General features: G+C 49.8%; 1 long non-coding RNA gene across 1 annotated transcript in view; it reads left to right on the top strand.

Moving 5' to 3' along the window:
- LOC119522813 overlaps positions 1 to 16,839 on the top strand; it is a 201,152-nt gene that overhangs the window by 166,004 nt on the left and 18,309 nt on the right. The window contains exon 2 of the long non-coding RNA XR_005214541.1: positions 347 to 414. This is a non-coding gene — a long non-coding RNA (uncharacterized LOC119522813). The remainder of the gene's footprint in view (positions 1 to 346; positions 415 to 16,839) is intronic.

Genomic DNA, 16,839 nt, shown 5'->3' with positions numbered 1-16,839 from the left:
GCTGTTGTGATGATGAAAATGAGATTGATTATTTGGCCAACAAACAGTGATGGAGTGCCTACACAGTGGTAGGCAACTAGGGAGTGGGGCACAAACAAACAGGCAGGAGATCCAATCCCTGGTCTCAAGGAGCTCTCAGTCCAGTGGGGAAGCTCATGTGTATAACTGTTGGCCTGACCTGAAAGGTGGCCCAGAACAGGTGCTCAGTGGTGCTAGTTTCCTGGTTTTATCTCCCAAGTGTGTAAGGGTTTATGGTCTGCAAAAGACTTTCCATGCATCATATCCTTTAACACTCAGAATGGCTCAAGACTGCCTGATACAATGGTCTAAACCCTTCATGTTTCAGATGGGGATATGGAGGCCCAAAGTGGTCAAATGCCTTGCCCGTGGACATACAGATGGTGCATGGCAGGGGTAAGAACCAGGTTTTCTGCTGCTCGTTTCCACCCTCAGTGGAAATAACTCGGGCTCTTCAATCACCTCCTAGCCCTTCCCACCAGACCCACCACTCTCCCTCTCGGCATAACACTGGCCAATTCTGCCTTAGTTGTAGCGAGGCCTCCTAGTATTTCCAGCCAGCCACCTGACCCGTCTTTGAATGGGGACATCCTCTTTCCTATCCCTAGCTTCATTTACAAAATCATCAAATCCCATGTAAGCTACACAACAAACTGCCCCTAGTGTCAGCAGGCGTGGAGGAAGAACAGGGACTAGGAGAGTACCTGCCCCACAATAGACCTGTTCTATGAAGTTCTACTTCAACGTAGACAACATCTAGACTGATGTTATGAAATACCTTAAGCTTTCTGTGGTGGGAAATGATGAGTATACTTTTTAAAGTCCCTGTATTGTTAAAATGTTAGAAGAGGGTTCATTTGGGCCTCTGGAGAGCTTTCTAGACATGTTTACAGAGATGTCGGGTTAACCTGAGCCAGTGGGTATGAATGAGGAAGGGCTGGGGCTCACACATTGGGTTCAGGGCCTGTGGATCATCTGCTGATACATAAATGAAGGAGAGTCTGGCAAAAGCTCCATTGGGGATAGAGGGCACTTCTTGATCCTCCTTGCTAAGAGAGAGAAAGAGCTCTAGATTCCCAGAGTCTTGACCTGAAAAGAGGTTGTTTTCAGTTCCAGGTGACAGAGAAGGGGGAAAGAGGGAGTGAGCATGGCAAGAATTGTGTCAGATGCTTTCACATATGTGCTCTACTTCATTCTTGGCAACCATTCTGTAGGGTAGATAAGGAAACTGAGGCTCACTGATGCCCAAGGCCCCAGAGCTGTTACCTCAGGGAGCAAGGATTAAAACCCAGGTCTCAACAAAATGCAAAGGCCTTGCTCTTTCCTCTGCACCATGGAGTTGGGAGCAAGGCCGGGTGTTGGGAATGCTCTGGAGACCATGGGCAACAGCAGCAGTGAGAGCCAAGGCCAGGCCAGGCCAGCTGCCCACCCCAGATGCTTCCTCACAAGCATTCCCTCAGTCTCTGTCTCTTCCCTTCACAGAGGAAATGCCTCACCATTCTCCAAGTATTTGCCGGAGGAGGTCAGGGATTTGCATCCAGTGGGGGCAGAAAGAGAGCCAGTGACCTCAGCTCAGAGGAAAGCCCCTCCTGGAGCTCCGCTGGCCTTCTAGGCACTCTCTCGGTGTTTCCCTGGAGCCCTTGCCAAGCCTCCTCTGCTGGGGTTTTTCCAGAGGCCCAGGGAAATTCCAAGAGTTGAGGACGTCAGTGTTTCTCATACATTCGATTGCAGGATCCCACAACTGTGCCTGGTTGGTCACAGTCAGCCATATCTTTCTTTTGCGTGTGAGCGTGTAAGCAGCTATGTGAGCACAGATACACTCTAAATGACCCTCTGATCCCACAAGCCGCCCATGAAAGCCCATCTCCTCTCTTCCTGTTTATACTCCAACAAGTCGCACCTCACTCTGCCCCCGAGTGCGTGCAGGGGTCAGAGCAAATCTCCAAGACCAGCTTCTACCAAGTCCAGGCCTGGGGGTGCCAGAGAAATCAGAGAACGATTTCTCTCTCCTCTTTTTCTTCCCCCTTCCTCTATCTCCTCCCCCTCTTCCTCCTCCCTGACAGAGCTGCCTCCCTTTTCCAAAAGACCACCCATGCTTAGCCACCTCTCACCTCAACACAAACATATCATCATCCCAGGTCCCACTGTCACAAAGACTAAAGCTGAGAACCGACTCCGCTGGGGTGTGGGCGGTCATAGGTCCCAGAGAGACCAGGAGCAGCTGCCCCATTTGGCAGATGGGTTCGGGGAAAGGGGTGAGAAGGAGCATTTTAGGAGCCTTAGACTGGGCCAGAGAGTTCTCCTGGGTCATATGGGCCAGTCAAGAGGTCTATTTCCAAGAGATTCCATTAAGGATAGAGAAAACACAGCATAGTGGTTGAGAGCAGACTGGAACCAGACTGCCATGTGACATAGGACAGTTACTTAACCTGTCCATGTCTTGTTTTCCTGCTCTGTAAAATTGGGATAATAATAGGGACCTACTTCATAGGGTGGTTTTGAGGATTGAATGAATGAATACATGTAAAATGCTTGTGCAGGGCCTGACACAGAGAAAGCATGACAGGGAACAGAAGGCCTTGAGGGGAAGTCTGGTCTAGGGCAATGGTTGCCTTTTCTAGCTGGCTATGAGTGGGTCAGTTCTTTATTATTGTTCATTCATTTATTCATTAGAATCAAAGCTCCATGAGGGCAGGGATTTGAAGTCCATTTGGCTTTTCTGCTGTGTTCCAGGTGCTTAGATCAGTGCTGAGTACATACCAAGCGCTCATTCAACAAATGTTTCTACTCTGTGCCAGGTCCCGTTTTGGATTCCTGGCAACAGGAAGAACAAGAAGATATGGCCCCTGCCCTCCAGGAGCCTTTAGACCCATGGGTCAGGGAGGTGGGTTCCGGGAGTAAGTACAGGATGGCTTGTGAGTCCTGGTGCCAACAGGAGCAAGGGCAGATACTCAAGCTTCTGGGCCAAGACGGGGCACTTTGTGGCCAGAGAAGCCATGCCGCTTGTCTGCATTTGCTCAGTGGGCCGTGCTGGCTGCTGGCTGAGGTGGCCGCCCAAGGCCTCTTGGCCAGAACATAGCTTCCCCCACACCCCTCACCCCAGCCCCACCTACCCAAGGAGTTGGAGTTGTCAGCCAGGAGAGAGGAGTCAGGGAGGGAATCCCAGCCCCTCCCTGTCCCAGACTGGGCTCAGAAGGGCCTGGCATGCTTCTAATATCAAGCAGCAAATTCAATAAGGCAGATGAGAATTCCTATTATTTTAATATATTTAGAAGAGAGTTTAAGGTGGATTTCATTCCATGCTGTATATTTTTACAACATGAGGTCAGGCCACTTTGATAGATGCTGTAATGCAGGCAGGAGGGGGTCTTGGGAAAGTATGAGTGAGAGAGAGGGAGACAGAGAGACAGAGAGGCTGAGAGGCAGAAGAAAAGCAAGAAACAGAGACTCAGAGAGAGAGTCTGAGAGAGACACAGAGAGAGACACAGACACAGACTATGTGTCTGTGGATCTGTCATATACACATATGTCTTTGGGACTCCATGTGTATTTCTGCATGTGTCTGTCTGTTGTTTGAGTAGACAAATCCATCTGGGGCTAAATAGTATGATTTTTCCACCTGCGGGAAGCGAGGCAGCCAAAGGCTGATTGGGGCTGCTCCACTCGGCCGCTCTCAGAAGGCCTTGGGCTGGGACTCAGGTTGCTCTGAGGCCAGGCCCCCAGCCCTGCTTAGAAATTGAGATGCAGGCAGGCAGCCAGTAAGGCATGGGGAGTTCCAAGGAGCCCTAAAGACCCTGCTCTGAGGTAATCCTCAGCAGGAGAGGGGCCCTTGGCCCCCAGATGCTTTGCTGCATTGCTGCCTCGTTGCCTATACCATGTGGCTCTTCACTCTCTTTCTCAGGAGGATCCCAATCTGGCTCTCAGAAGCTGGAACACATGGCCTCTAGGCCTTCTGGGAAGATGGGTGTGGCACTGGGAACTCACATTGCCTTTCTGGAGACCAGAATGCATGAGGAAGGTAGAAGGGAGTTGACTAGCCGGGTTGGGAGAAAAGTTTCCCAATCTAAAGGCTGGGGCATGGAAAAGATGACCTTTAGAGAACTTTGCCAGTGCAGAAATATTTGGCAGTTTCTCCCAGCATTAAGATTGGGGGGAGAGGATGGGCCAGGGGTTCTTGGTTTCTGGAGACCTTTCCTTGGCTCAGAGTCCTGGGTAAGGACCCCAGTTGTGGAACCCTTTGACCCAGGCTGGGCCTGACACAGATGACCTGGGGTGCCACTGAAACACACCTTTGCTTCTGGACAGGCATGCACCCTTACCCCTTTACAAGCCAGCAAGGCGCTCACCTGCCCCTTACAGCCTTCACTGGGGTCCAAGAAATCACATCCATTGCCTCCTGAAGTTGGTGCTCCCCCATGGCACCTGACATGGGTAAACTTTGTAAACCTTTCCTCTAGAAGCGGGGAGGCTTCAGAGGGAACTGAGACCCATCCCTCCACCCCACCCCCATTGCCTCTGCCCCTTTCTCAATACTGGGCTCTATGGGACAGCCAGCCTACAAAAGGGGCAGGTCTACCCCAGTGATCTCTTCGGCCTAGCTTGGTGGCCTTTTTTTCTTTTTTTCGTTTTTTTTTCTTCTTGGAGAAGAACCAGAAAGTTGCCACATTAAAGGACCAGAGGACAAGAAAAGTGAGAAAGACAGAAGGAGGAGAAAGACAAAGGCTACATTGTTACCTCTTCCAAATAACTGTAGACACTGACACTTCAGCGTACAAGGACTGGCTGAGTTTCTTGTCACCTTTCACTATGAGTATAAACTCAGAATAGGGTTGCTGGCCTGGAAACAAAATATCAGAGTTAGAGGAAGTTCTGTCCTCACTCCTACCAGTCACCCGAAGGTGATACGTTGTTTTGTGGCTTGTCCCCTCCCTGGTGCCTCCTTCTCTTACACCCCACACCATACCGTCCCCTGGATCAGGCTTAACCGCTACCACCCTCAGGGATGGCATCTGTGCCAAGGCGAGGTGATCTGGCCAGTTCACCGCACCTTGGAAAACTTTCTGTGGCCGGCATTCAAGGGTGGCGGCAGGGCCCCGACCAGACAGAGGCTGGGGATCCTGAGATACACAATCCTTCACCCTCAGTCTCTGTTACACAATCAACAAGCTTTGATTGAGTGCCTATTGTATGCATGGGGCATCAGAAAGAGGGACTTTAGCAGCAAGGGTAGGAGATGATTAAGAATTGGGAGCTCCTAAGGGAAATCTCTCCAGGCAGAGAAAGGGCCCGGGTGGTGGGCTGACTGCAGAGACCTGGAGTCAAATACAGGGCAAAGCAGGAAAAGGCCACATTAGGGTTTGGATGGCTATGGACAGAGTAGTCATGAGCTAAAGCTCAGAGCTTGGTCTAGGAGCCAGCAAAATGGGCCAGAGTGTCCCCTGGGCAGGGACCACTGCAGAGGGGGCAACAGAGAGGGTTGGGTGCTCCTTAACCTGTGCTCGTTCTGGTGAGAAAGGTAAGAAGTTTCCCCACCCCCAGGGTGGCATGAGTAGAAGATATAGAGTCCAGGATGTCAGTTTCGTGCATGGCCTATTCCAGAGTGTGCAGCTCCACCCATGAGCATGTGTAAGTGAGAGTTGAGAGCATGTGTGATGTGCATGTTAATTTCTAGTCCATACACCAAAGGGGGCTCAGGCAACTAACCTTTGACCCCAGCCTCCCCTAGTCTGTCAGAGCTGAAGAGAATGTAGAGATGCCACCACCTACCTGTACAGCCCAATTCCAAACTCACATCTTCCCAGAAGCCTTTGCTCTAAAGATGGTCCCCAATTTTTGGCCACCTAGTATCTCTCCCACCTTACTGGTCTCTGTGGAAGCTAGAATCCTTCTGTCCAAATCTCTGGTATTCTGGAGTTTGAATCAGACCAAAATCCCTGGAGAGCCAGCCTCATTTGGTTTCTTACAAATGACATGTGAAACAAGTGTCTCTCTTCCCAGGGTTCCTAGTCATCTCATCCTCCCTGTCTTCCCCTTCATCTCCCTCTCCTCCTCTCTTCTTCCCCAGGTAACATCCATTCCCTGTAGCCATTCAACCTACAGCCAAGCATCCTGCCATCTTTCAGATTGTTGACCCAATTTCTCTAAATGGCTCACACAACTTTCTTCATACTTCCTCAGGAATGTGGCCTTCAGGCCATACCTTTTGGCTTCTGTCCACACTTGCCCCAAGTTTTCCATGTCCAGTGCTTCCAATGATCACCAGTGTCTAATCTGACATTTTTTCCTGCCTCAGCCTGCCTTCTGTCTTCTCTGTCCCCCAACAAATTAGGGAAGGAAAGATTTCTCTCCAGGTGGTGTCAGATGAATCCCAAGATACCTTTATCTCTATTGTCACCTCCTTTCTTTAGGAGGCAGAACTTGGTGCCAGACAATCCTGGCATGGGTATTAGGAGGCCTCGATCTTAGTCCCAGCTCTGCCATCCCCCTTACTGTGCAGCTTTGGGCAGTGGCTCCCCCTCCCTGAGCTCCCTGCTTCTCCAGCTGCCTCATATTGGGGTTGGACTTAACGCCTCCTGTCATCATTCTGAGATGATTTCAGTCTGTAATGCATGTAGGATGTGCTGGTCATCACCAGAGCTCCATGCCTGACTGTCAGAGCCTGTGACTCTGGCTGGCCTGGCCCCTGGGAAAGGCCCACGCCAGAGACCTGAAGCCCCTGACAAAAGAGTCAGCTCCTAGCCTGCTGGCTGTTGAGCCTCAGGGCCTCTTCAGTTCCGGATGTTTGTGCATCCCTTCCCAGCCAGCCCCCCGCCCCCCCAACTCTGTTCCATGAACCCCACCCTCCATCTGGCTCCATCTCCCTTCCCTGGCCCCTCACCCTCTCACCTCCTGAAATACTGAGCCCTGCTCAGGGATGCATGGGCTCTCTCTCCCCCTCCTTTCTGGTGTTTCACCAGCAGAGAATTTCTTTGGAGACAGAGCCTGGAAATCCTCCCGTCTTTGGGAAGTGCTGGCCCCTACCCCAGCTGCCCAACTGCCGGGTCCCATCCTGTGACAGGTGTATGTGTTGGTGTCTGGCCCTCGAGATTTATAACCTATCGCAGGAAGGAGGCACTGCCTTTGGAAGCATTTCTTCTGTCCTCAAACAGAGGCCTGTGGCCAGGCCCCCCAGGGGAGCAAATAAGCCGAGAGGAACAAACAGGCCTCTCTCTCCTACCTCTAGCTTACTTCCAGCCTCCCTGTTTCTCAGCACCGATCTCCATCTGACTCTTGTTCCACTCTCACACTGGCTCTGTCTAGTTCTTTCTCCACGTGGCAGCCGTGCCATGCATCGTGCACTCTTTTTTTTTTTAACCTTGCTTCTCCATTTCCAAGTCCCGCCCTTTCTACCTTTCTCATATCCATCCCCTCTTTACCATCCTTGCTGTCTATCCTCGAGTCCTCCTTAAACAGTCTCTCCCCTCAACCACTCTTCTACACCATTGCCAGAATGACCTTCCGTAAAGGCAAATCTGATTACTTCATTCCACTGCTCAAACACCCTTTAAAGGCTTGCTGTGGCCCTCAGAGTACAGCCCAAATTCATTAACTGGGGAGTTTAAGGCTCCAACTCTCCTTTCCAGCTTCTCCTCCTGCACCTGAGCCATGCAGACCCCCCACTGTTCTCCAAAATCAGAGTCTTCACTGGATGCCCCACAGACATCTCAAACTCTTCATATCCCAAACCAAACACTCCACCCACCCTGCTTCCCCTCCACAGTGCCCCAGTGCCAGGAATAACATCACCACCTACCCATCAGGCTCCTTGTTCTCCCTCATACCTCCCATCCATTTGGGGACCAAATCCTGTCAATTCGTGATCTCTGCCATCTATTGTCACCGCTGCACCATCCCCAAGGCCACCACTCTAGAACTATCGTCTCTCACCTGATGATTGCAGTAGATTCTCTCCATGATCTCGGCAAGATTTCAAGCCAAGCTCATAGAAGGTTCTGCCCCTACTTGAAGTTGATCACCTACAGAGCCTACTGCCTTGCAGTCTTGCCTCCAAGTGCTCCCATTGCCCTATGCCCTGGGCTTCTTGCAGTCTCTGAAACTGGCTGACAACCTCCCATTTCCTGTTCCTTGCTTCTACTATTTCCTTCACCTGGATTGCCCTCCCACCTCTCTGCCTGTTCAAGTTCCCTGCAAGTCCCGTTACAAATTGCTACCTCCTCCAGGAAGTCTTCCCTGGGGCCTCCCTGTTGGAAACATTTGGTCTCTCCTCTGAGCATTCTGCGTGCACATTCTGGACATAATGGCCCAGAGCACAGGCTCTGTTGTCAGCCACCTGGGTCTGGAATCCCAGCTCTAACACTCCCTAGTACCTAGGGCAAACAGCTTAACCTCTCCAAGCCTCAGTTTCCTCACCTAGAAAACGGAGATAAAGTTACTGCCCCATAGGGCTCTTGTGAAGGTGAGACGAATCAAGCCATGCACAGTATTTAGGACAGGACCGGCCACAGAAGAAATGCTATCTTGGTGTTACTGTTGAGAGTAATTAATACTACATCTCCTTTATGGGTCTGAAAGATCCTCCTGGCTGGAACTGAGTCCCACCCCTTTCATCTTCCACACTAGAGTTGCTCAGGAACATTTGCTGAGTGCATTGAGGCTGACCTCCCCACCCACCAACATCTCAAGTCCCTACAGAGCCCAGAACAAAGGAGGGAGGCTGAGAAATGGAAGAAATGTCCACCCCTTCTCTGATGTCGGTGGGGTCCAGGGAACCGGCCAGCCTGCTGCAGCCCCTGAGGCTCTTTCCTCTTCTGTCAGGCCTCTGTGTGGCTGAACACCCCTGAGCATGGGGGTGGGGGGATGGGGGGCATGGAGACAAATTGGAGAGAATTCAGAGGAGTGAAGCCCCTGAGCCCTTGGGAAAGGGCAGGCTCAGCCGAAGGAGATGAAAGCATTTCCATGTGTGTGGCTTGGCTGAAGGACAGTGTTGGAGTGTGGTGGGGGACATGATAACTGGAGACAGGGATTCCAGCAGTGCAAACAAGCTGAAGAGGGAGACGATTGGGAGCCCTGCACCAGGGCTGCACTGCTGAGGCACATGGGCTCTGGAAATGCAAGGCCGGAACCTCCCGGCCACCCGGGCAGGGCTGCAAGCCCCCTCCTGCTCCTGGCCTGGATGGACGGTTGCCTGGCCCAACAGACCTGCACAGCAGTGTGCTCCTGATTTGGGAGGCAGGGAGTTTGGGGGTTGGGCAACTAGACCAGCTCCTGCCACTGTCTACCCATAGCTGGCCGATGCTGGGCCTGGGGTGGGCTCAGCTGAGTCTTTGAGGTCTTAGCCCCTGGCCCACCCAGCCAGCTCCCCGGCCTCCCTGTGGGGTTCCTGTGCATTACCTGCAAGTCCAGGACAGGGCCTGCAGGCTGAGCCCTCCCTCCTCCTCCTTTCCTCACCGCACCCCCCCCCAGCCCCCCCCTCCCCTCACACCAGCTCAAGCCATTGTTTTCAAACCATCGACCTCTGCCCTCTCCTCCCGGGTACTAAGGGGCATCTAAGGGGCATGAAGGGGCCGGGAGGAAATATTGGAAATGGCCTCTTCATCCTCCCCTCAGATCCGGGCCTCATCGTCCTTGGGCCAAGATAAATAAAGCAAACAAGGGAGAGGCCTCTGCATGCTCAGTGCTGATGGCTAAGCGGCCCCGGTTGTGGGGGTGGCGGGTCGAGTGTCAGTCTACCCAAGGCTGCTTTGGGCGCCTTGCAACCCTCTTCGCAAAGGAACTTGGGGGAGGGGGCAGCTGGGTCAGGTGCCCAGGAGTCAGTGGCATGAGGAGCAAGTAGAAGTCACCTCTGTGCCCCTTCCCCTGGGGTGCTGAGTCTGTGAAATTTTGGAAGGAAAGCTAGGGAACCTAGGAGGAGGGTAGAGGCTGGAGATGGAGAGAAGTGGCAGGAGCTTCTTCCCAAAGATACCCCCAGCCTCCAGAACTGCTCATCTCTGGCTTGCCCAGGGCCTTGGGTCTACTTCCTTACATCGGAGAATCTGCAGACCCTCAGAGTGGAGAACCTATGGAGGATCAAGGGCCCAGGACTCCTAAACCTGAGGGCTTCCTGGGGACCTCCGCTGTGCACCTTCCAATGTCTGACCCTTGAGGACTGAGGGGTCTCAGACTGCACCTTTGAGGTCATGACTTAGCAGAAAGAGCACAAGTCTTGAGTGAGACCGATCTGATTTCAAATCCAGCCTCAGTATTGTACCATTGATGGGTCCTGGGCAAGCCCCTTCTCTTCTCTAAGCCTTGTTTCCCTATCAAAAAGGGGAGATTAAAAGTCCCCACCTTGCAAGACTGTTGTTGGGAGTTGGTAACAATGCACATAGTAGGTGTGGGCTTTTGTGCTTTGTTTCCTTTCCCTGCACTAGATGTGCCCCCAGACAGCTATTTGGGGCTGTCACTCCTGGTTTGGCTCTAAGGAGTCTCCTTCAGTTCCATTCAACCTAGGGTCACAGGCTGCTTTTGGGGGCATCAAGGGCCTTGCCACCTGGGCTAGGCAAAATCTGTTTTCTGACCATGCAGGCACAGGAGTTTCATTAAAGGAGACTCTCCCTAAGTAGACCCCCAGCCCCTGGTCTGGCCCTCCTTCTCCAACCATCTCTGTATGTCAGCCTTGCTAATGGCCTTCCCTGCAGCACTGGACAGGCCCCTCTGCCAGCCATCTGCTTGCGTTCCTGCTTTGCCCAGGGAGCTCTTTCTTTGCTTTCCACATTGTCAGGGTCAGGGGTTTCTTCTTCTTCTTCTTTTTTTAAAATGCCTTTTGGAGTCTCACACCATTTACACCCCTTGAAGGGCTAAGTCCACTCCTCGGCCTGCTTGGTTACTTACTTTGTTTGGGGAGAGTCTGGGAATCACTGGAGTAGAGGCTGGCCTCCAAAAGCTCACTCTAGTGGCACAGGTCAAAGTAAAGAGCCTGGGGGATGGAAGGCACGAGATCTCAGGTCTAGTTCCAACTCCTCAATTTACTCCTTGGTGGTCCTCACAAATCACTTCCTCTTTGAACCTCTCTTTACCTATCTATAAAATGGAGGTCCTGATTCTTGCACCCCAGGGGTATTGGGAAGTGCACAGATATCAATGGAGGTAGAAACTTTGAAAGAAAATTTTCATTTTGAGGACCTGGAACTCAATCTTTTGTGCTTGCCTCAATTCTGTGGCAAGGAAGGACATCCAAAACACAGAGGGTTCCCCAATCCTAATTGTTGCCACTCAGCTGTGGCCCCTTGGTTAGATGGCAAGGTCACCAACTTTCTGTAGTTCGTGGTCTCACCAGAATTCTTTGTGCAAAAATTGCTCCAAGGGTTCTGAATCTTCACTGTTCAGAAATCCTTTGTGTCTAGCCCAAATCTTTCCTGCTGCAGCTCCAATGCTCCTCCCTTGCTCAGGCCTGCACATCTCAGACACCTCCTAGCCTCCCTTCTCTTTCCTCTCCTTCTCAACCCCTGCCCTGGACCCAAAGGAGAGATCAGGGATGAGGGCAAGGGGTCACTTTGTACCTGGCCAGAGGGAACAGCCAATGGGGGGACATCCCTCTTTCGGAAGCCCCTCAGCTGTCCCAAACCAGCAGCATCACCCTCATTTCACCCTCGCCACACTGCCCCAGCTGGAATACTTGTGGTCACTCACTGTGCATTGGAACTCATGGTGCCAGCTCTGACTTTAATCTCCCCTGGCAGCTCTGTGGCATCATTAAGCCCCACAGTTTAGGGCAGAGGGAAAATGAAACCCACATTACCCCACTGGGGTCCAGCCCCCCCCCCGCAGCAGAGCCAAGGATGCTCTGGGTTGGGCAGCAATCAGGGCATATGAGATGGAGTGGCATGTCACTCTGTAGTGCTCCCTGTCCACACTCTCTTCCCTGTAAGCAGAGGAGCCCCCACTGGCCCCCGCTGGTCTCCTCTCCCAACCGGGAGGGCTTCCCCAGCATTAGCAGTGGGGGCAGCTCCCTGCTGAGTTTGAGGTTAAAGGGGACGCCTTCTCCAGGAATCTGCAGCCAAATTGCTGAGCTGTTCACGGTGACCTGGAGATGATGTTTGGAAATCTGATTTGTGATAACATAATGTTCCTTTTAAGTAACGCTGGCTGGAGAGGGAAGGAGGAAAAAACTACCAAGAAAAACAACCTTATGGAGGTTTAAAAGGGGATGCTGTCGTGGCCGCCTCCTTAATCTCCCAAATCATTTTCCTCTCTTTCCCCTCCTCCTCCTGCCCCAGACCTGCTTTTGTTTATAACAATCTCTTGGAAAGAAGATTGAAAGTGAAATCTGTTTCCTTGCTTAAATATATATATTTAAAGGGGGGAAAAAGCCCTCTCTCCCTACCCCCTGCCTGCCCCTAGCCTGAGCTTTGTGAGTAATTGGAGGGCTGCCTGTTTCTGGGCTAGTTGGTCAGCATGGGCTCTCCAGTGCCCACTCATCACCCCATCATAGAGGATCATTAAGGAAAGAAAACAGGCTGGGGTACGATGGGATATTGGGAGAGGGGCAGTAAGGGGGCCATTTATCCACTGACTTGCAGCACTGTTTATATACTGGCTGTTGGCCAGCACTTTACTATCTCCAGCAGAGAATAAATATAGCATGAGGGGACAAAGTTAGACACAAGGCAGGACTTCCATTTTCTTCATTTAACATAAAGTGCACTTAGCTGAGGGGTGAAAAGAGATGTGAAATTCTAACTGAATCCCCTGACGAATGAGTAAACCCACTCTCCAAACCCATCTGGTTTAGGGCTTACTTCATGACGGAGAGTTAGGATGAAATGTTTGTGTCACAGCAGGAAAGGATGGGGTAGCAGCTGAAGGCACCCTGCCCCCCCTCCCCCCATTGAGAAGGAGATGCTTGTGTGGAGAGATGGACCTCGTAAGGAGGTGATGATTATCTAAGGAGGAACAAATACTGGTGGGACCAGCACATCCAGGAGTGGCCACCATAGCTGTTGTCCCACCAGCAACCCCAGCCCTGTTTACACCACTTGCCTGCATGGCACTTGCCTGACATCTCAGCACCTCACACACCACCCACTGTCTGGCCTTCACCCTGGTGTTCCATTGCTCCTGGCCCAGCCTAGCAGGGTAGGATAGGGCAGGCTTATGGTAAAAGGAGGTGCCAAAAGCCCACCATGCCGCCAGCATGGCCGCCTGCCAGCCCGAGATGCATTCCTCTGACCCCAGCTTCTCAGGAACACCCGCTTCCCTGGGCCCTGGTGCTGGGACCCCTGCCTGCCTGGGGCTGTGCTTCAAGAGAAGGAACAGAGAGGGCTTTTTGGTGTTCTTTTCAGGGGGCCTTGCTTTCTCCTGCCCCAGCCAGGGCATGTTATTACTATCAGAAATATCAGACGTTTCAACTTAAATTAAAGTCAGGTTAAATGTCTCCACTGCAGAAATTCCACATGGTTCCAGATGGAGAGAGGAGGGACTCCCCCTCAGACTCCTGCCTTTTCTCTCTCCCTCCCCAACAGTGGAACAAAAGCATGAATTTATAGCATGTTTTTTAGCCCATCCGATCCAACCCTCTCAGCTTACAGATGGGGGAAATGGAGTCCTAGAGTGAGGAATGGGCTGGCTAGGACCTATGTGTCCTGAAAGCCATCCATGGTGCTTTCTCCATAGCACATATTTGCAACCCTGTCAGACCTGGGACTTCCCTTGACCTTTCAACTTTAAAATTGACTCAGGGAGGGTCTAGCATCTCTGATTCTGGGTCAAAAGTAGTAGCTAGCTTCTCTTAACTCTTGGCTTGCATCGGTCACTTAACATTGCTTGCTACCCCCTCTGGATCTCAGTTTCTCATTTGTGAAACGAGACATTCAGGGGACTGTTGTTTTTGTCTGGTCAGCATCTATTCCTTCTTCTTCTAGTTATAGCATCCCAAAATTTCTTGGGAGACCACCGTTTCTCCACTGTGAGTCTGAGTTTGCTCCAGGGTTTGACAGATGATCCACACCCGGCCAATCAGAGCATTCCATCATACTGGACAGAGTGATGGGTTTATGGAGAGCCACAGGATCCAGCCTGGGCTGATACAAATCCTCCCTGAACCTTTTGATTAAAGTATACAGTAAAAGACAATGGAGACTGATCAGCTAGAAGACATCAGCCTAGAGTTTCCAGGAGCTCTGTGATAAGAGCCTGCCTTAGCATGATACCCACAGAGATGAAAGCAGAGCCCAGAGATGCACAGATCTCATTTGAGCCTGGACCTAGCATTCATTGCCTGACCAGACCACTCTGGTACTTTTCATTTATGTGAATTAACAAGATCCCCTTTTGGCTTAGACCAGTTGGAGTTGGATTCCTGCCATTTGCAATCAAAGCCTTGTTAATATGAGAGATTGGAGATATCATATGTCATCGAATGGTAGAATTGGAAGCGACCTGAGGTGATTACCCAGGAGAGACTTAGAAAAAAGGTGATAAATGAATAAACGAGCATCTGAAGTAACCACATCCTTCAAGGACTGGTACAAAACTTCAGCCAGTTTGTGGGGGGCAGCATTCCTCTCCCACACCACCCTCTCACCTTGCCTGTAGTTGACAGAATCAAATAGACCTGACTTTTGAACACTGATTCCACCATTTACCATATATATAATCTGGAGCAAGTTCCTTCTTTGAGGCTCAAGTATAATCGAAGCAGATGTCAAAGAGCTAAAAGGTCTAATCCAAGAGGTGTGGGATGGGGCACCATGTCAAGACAAGACTGGGAGTGTTAGGACAGAAGACATTAGCAGGCCTATTTGTTAGGGGCAAAGGGATTGACAAACATCTTTATAGGTAGCTGGGGCAGGGCCGGTCAGGGATACCTCATAGGGTTGTGTGGGTTGTGCACAACTCTAGGAAATGCCATTCACATTGTTTATGATGAGAAGGGAACACCCTAGAATTGTGTAGTTCATAGCCTCTACTTCCTTACAAGGTGGCCCTAGGACCGTGGCATGTTGAAATTGACATCTGTGTCTTTTTCACTGAAGGTACAGCCAGTTTTAATCTTCATATCTTTAAAGAATTGGAACTGGGAGAATAACATTATCATGAAGTTATTGTTGGAAATATAGTGCAATTAGTGTTCTGTTGTGGTCAAGGGACCTGGGAATACCAGACCAAAGTCAACTCTCCCCACAAAGTTCCCAGAAGATAAATATGTGCACATGGAATAATGGCAAGGAAAGCAAAGTAACACTTCATTGTTAGCTAGGCTTTGGGCCCCAAACCTCAGTGTGTGCTCTGGTACACAGGGCAGGATGGTGCAGACTAGCCTAGAGTCCTGAGGGATCTCTTCCTACAAGGCCAAACCTGAATCTTAGATCGTAGCTCACTCTTACTGGATTCATGGAAGAAAGAGACAAAAGGCAGAGCGATGGCTGGTTAAAAGCTGTCCTTAGGCCAACATACGACTCCAACCACATGGATGAAAGGGTAAAAAAAGGAGAAAGCCACACTCTTACTGATTTTTAGTTAGTGACTTGTTGTACTAACTAAACGTGGCCCAATCAGTGTCTTGATAGTTTACTAATCTTCCAGGTGGGAGCAGGAGAACAAAGAAAGTGGTAAAAGGGAGATTTCTCAGCCGTAGCCCACATATATCAATGAGCCCTGAGTAAGAAACAGGTATGGAAAGAGTAAAATGGTGGACTGGGTATACTTCTTCTCATATCTCAAATCCCTAGAAATAATAGATAATATATATGTTTTAAAATTCATAACCATGATGGAATACACTTGGTTAACCAGAGACCATGAAGAGGGTGAAATAAAGGCATTTTCAGAATGCATGCCCTCAAAAATTTTATCAGTCACAGATCCTCTCAGAAATATTAACTACTAGTGAATATATTACAAAAAGCACAGTGAAGTGGGATAGAAGAAGCAAGCAACAAAGATCAGTAAACAAGTAAGATAATGTATCAGTATAGGAAGTGATTGGGGTGGCAGCATGGGCAGGCAGTGGAATGTAGGATGGCAAAGAAGGAGCAGAGGTGAGAAAAAACATACTAAATTTTCTGCATTGTTTAGAGGAAAACTAGAGATACAGTTTGATGCTAAATGTTCATAATGAATGTATATGCTTAGAATGTGTTCTAAGAATGTGCAGGTAAATCTTAGATGCTTAGAAATAAAATTTATCCTTTTGAAACCATTGTTGAAAATGAAATCAACAAAGAATATTCTATCTGTCCTACAAAAGACAGCAAAGGGAATGGGGAGAAAACAATAAGAAAGCAGATTACATTAAAAATATAAAATGAGATGACAAGAATTAGTCCAGGCATATAAGGAACTACATTAAGTTCGAATAAGTTTAACCTCCCATTAAAAGACAGAAACTCTCAGTTTAGGTCAAAAGCAAATATAGCTATATGCCATTTCCAAGACATATACAGAAAATAAAATAACACAAAAACTTTGAAAATAAAAAGATTGAAAAATTATACTCAAGTGCCAACATAAAGGAAGCAAGTGCAGTAATATCAATGTCAGACAAACAGAATTCAAAGCAAAAAGCATTGAAAGGGATGAAAATGAATATTTCATTGAGGGTAGGTACAGTCTACCATGAAGATATAACCATAATGAGACTTTACAACATAACTTTAAAATAAGGATAAGCAAATCCACTACTGTAGTGGAAGAAACATACCTTCCTCAGAAATTAACAGATCAGGTACTAACCTACTGCGATGGTTAATTTCATGTGTGAACTTGGCTAGGTTATGGTGTCCAGCTGTTTGGTCAAATAAGCAGTGGTCTGATTGTCTCTGAGAGAGTATTTTGTAGAGGGAC

The sequence above is a fragment of the Choloepus didactylus genome, chromosome X (assembly GCF_015220235.1).
Source record: "Choloepus didactylus isolate mChoDid1 chromosome X, mChoDid1.pri, whole genome shotgun sequence".
Classification (NCBI taxonomy): Eukaryota; Metazoa; Chordata; class Mammalia; order Pilosa; family Megalonychidae; genus Choloepus; species Choloepus didactylus.
Note: the sequence above shows the minus strand (reverse complement) of the source record. Positions and strands in the feature narration are given on the sequence as shown.